Below are 3,685 nucleotides of genomic sequence, written 5' to 3'. Positions count from 1 at the left end.
GATGAAAAACTTCAATGATAAACCCAGCTGCCAAGAGTCGGCTACTTCTTCTGTGATGGCCTTCCGCCTCTCCTCATTAAAACATCAAAGAAACTACTTGACCGGCTTAAACTTTGGATCAATATTAAGAGTGTGCTCAGCGAGTTCTCTCGGTACACCCGGCATGTCTGAAGGCTTCCATGCGAAGATGTCCCGGTTCTCACGGATGAACTCGATGAGTGTGCTTTCCTATTTCAGATCCAGATTAGCATTGATGCTGAACTGCTTGGATGAGTCACCAGGGACAAAATCAACCATCTTGGTGTCGTCTGCTGACTTAAACTTGAGAACCGGATCATGCTCTGTGGTTGGCTTTTTCAAAGACGTCATATCTGCCGGGTCAACATTGTATTTGTAAAATATTTACTCCTCCATTGCACATACCGACTCAGCATAAGCCGCATCTCCTTCTTCACATTCCAGGGCTATCCTACGGCTCCCATGCACCGTGATGGTTCCCTTGTGACCTGGCATCTTGAGCTGCAGATATACATAACAAGGCCGTGCCATGAATTTAGCATAAGCCGACTTAACAAGGCCGTGCCATCTGACCTAGAGTCATGATCATTTCCAAAGACATCTTCTAGAGCTATCTTACCAACTAGATATGCCGACTTAACAGGCACCACGCCATGGAAAACAGTGTTTGACGGCTTAAGACTTTTATCAGTTAACCCCATGCGACGGAAAGTTTCATAATAAAGGATATTGATGCTGCTCCCTCCCTCCATGAGTACTTTGGTAAACTTATATCCTCCGACCTGAGGTGCGACCACCAAAGCCAAATGACCCGGGTTATCAACCCGGGGCAGGTGATCTTCCCGACTCCACACAATGGGCTGCTCAGACCAACACAGATAACGAGGAACCGCCGGCTCAACGGCATTGAGTAATCTCTTATGAAGCTTCTGGTCACGCTTACACAAGCTAGTGGTCAACACATGGTATTGCCCACTATTCAACTGCTTCGGGTTGCTCTGATAACCAGACTACTGTTGCTGCTGACCCCCCTGATTACTCTGCTGATTGTAACCACCCTGGTTGTTGTAACTACCTTGATTTCCTTGGAATCCAGAGTTAGAGCCGCCACCGCCATAACCCGGACCGTGAGAGCCTGGCCCAGAGCCGCCGCCTGGCCCATGGATGGCATGAAAAAGATTGGAATTCTTATACTCCTTCATAATATGACAATCCTTCCATAGGTGCCCAGACGTCTTTCCTTCGTACCATGTTTTGGGCAAGGCTGATTTAACATATGTTCAAGATTTATACCGGATCCTCCAGCCCATGGGGGCGGTTTACCCTTGCGACACTGACCACTATTCTGCGCATTGGTGTTAGCCACAAAATCAAAATTATTGTCAGCCTTGCGCTTACCATTGCCTCCCGAGTTATGCTGCTGCCCCTTGGCGTTGCTGCTCTTCCTTCCCTTCCCTGGCTTGTCATCATCAGACTTGGGGTCCTTGGTACTATTAAAATCAACATACTTAACGAGAGCCACCATGAGCGTCCCCATGTCATTGCAATGACGTTTGAGCTGCCCTAGCTTCTGCTTTAAGGGCATGAAACAACAATTGTTCTCCAACATCAACACCGCTGAGTCGGCATTGATGCGATCCGACGTGTGCAAGATTATTGAGACCCGGCGCACCCAATGGGTTGTTGACTCACCTTATTCTTGAACACAGGAGGCCAGATCCATAATTGACATGGGCTGTTTGCATGTGTCTTTGAAGTTCTGGATGAACCGGGCCTTTAACTCGGCCCATGACCCGATGGAGTTGGCAGGGAGTCCCTTCAACCAAGTGCGGGCCGTCCCTTCTAGGATCAGGGGGAAATATTTAGCACATGTAGCCTTGCTGACATCCAGTAACTCCATGGCCATCTCATAACTCTCAATCCATGACTCCGGACTTAAACCGGCTGTATAATTAGGTACCTTGCGAGGGCCTTTAAAATCCTTGGGCAAGTGCTCATTACACAGATCCGGCACCAAACATGGCACGCCCAGGTTTCTAAAGGTCATAGCTGGCTCCACAGAGGTGGTTGGACGAACCGAAGTCAGTTGACGAGACGCATACTGAGCCACGAGCTCGGCCTCTCGACGAGCTCTTCCTTAATCCACCACATTCTGAGCATCAGCGCCACCACCCGCCGGGTTATGCCCGTGCGGCGGGTTATGGTTCCGTCCACTGCTTGACATCGCCGGCTCATCAAGATGTCTGCTATAACTTCAGCTCGGGCGAGGGGTGGAATGAATCCTATCCCGACTGTAAGAATAGGCATGCTGCTGAGTTAATGCCGTCTAGAGAAGCTCTCTGGCCCTCCATGTCTCAATCGCTGTCGGTGACTCACCATCAACCGGGATTGCCTCCAATCGTGATGCCGCAGCGATCACGTTATCCAAGGGGTTAGAATAATGACCCGGTGACGTCGGCCCATGCTGCGGCGGGTTGTTCTGACGAGGCAGGTCCGTTGTGGGCGGCTGAACCGGCATACCAGTCCCAGGTACTTCGACCTGGTTTCCGACTGCCGGGTTACTGGTTCCTGCTCCTGGCGTGTTAAAGAGATTCCTCGCCTCATAAACTGAAGGCAGACGAGTCTGATGCCTCCTCCTCATAACTTCATTGGAGGCGTTCTGATCTAACATGAGCCGAAAAGATTATGATTGAATCCGCTGAGCCTGAGCATCCAAAGCGGTCCGCTCTTCAACCATCCTGGCGCTTTCTGCGTTTAGCTCTTCCTTGGCCTGCGCTATCTCATCATGCAGTTTTGTGATCGCCGCATTGTGCTGATCTTGATCCGCCGGGTTAACCACCATTGTTAACAGTGTTGTTAGTTTATCCAGTAGATCAGTTAAAACTTGAGCCGGCGGGCGCTCAGGGCCTCCTGCCCCGGCAGCCGCTACCGTTCCTGAACCAGAAATCAACTCTGCTGCGGTAGATGAATGCTGCACGGGCTGTGTACCAGCCATGAAGATTGCAACCCGATTCGGTGGCTCACAGGGGTCCGGAATACTGTCGCCATCGGAGCAGCCCCCAAGCCGGCCGTCTGGCAATTGATACAAAGACTCTGTCTCACCGGTGGATGACTCGCCATCAGAATAAACGACAGTCTCATCACCAGATGCTGGCCTTTCCTCAGATTCCACTCCATGGATAAATCCCACGAAGGCACGATTCATGGCAGGCCGAACCCGGGTGGGTCTCGCACGCTGAGCCGTCTCGACGATGTCGGTGCAGATGTTCGGCTCAGGGCCCAGTTCACCGATCTTGCCGATGAAGACGTGGATTCCCCCGAAGGGGACCTGGTACCCGTACTCAATTGAGCCGGCCTTGGGGCCCCAGCCTGCGTCGTCTATGTAGAGCTTGCCACGGCGGCTCTTGATCATCCAGCCCACAACGTATGCCTTGATCCCTTCAAAGCTGCCCTTTAAGAACTCAAAACCATCGTGCGATAGCCCCACGGCGGATGCCAGCTGTCGTGGAATTGTCACGACAGATGTCCTAGTGTGAGGACTTAGTCGTGGAGCCACCGCGTTGAGGTTAACTTAAAGGGGTTAATCAGGACAAAGTACATGAGGAGTTTATACTGGTTCGGCCCCTTACGATGAAGGTAAAAGCCTAGTCCAGTTTGTAGTTGGTAT

Source organism: Triticum urartu, chromosome 5A (assembly GCF_056163025.1).
Source record: "Triticum urartu cultivar PI428250 chromosome 5A, HENAU_Tu73, whole genome shotgun sequence".
NCBI classification, from domain to species: domain Eukaryota; kingdom Viridiplantae; phylum Streptophyta; class Magnoliopsida; order Poales; family Poaceae; genus Triticum; species Triticum urartu.
The sequence above is the reverse complement of the archived record's forward strand: the minus strand, read 5'-3'. Positions refer to the sequence as shown.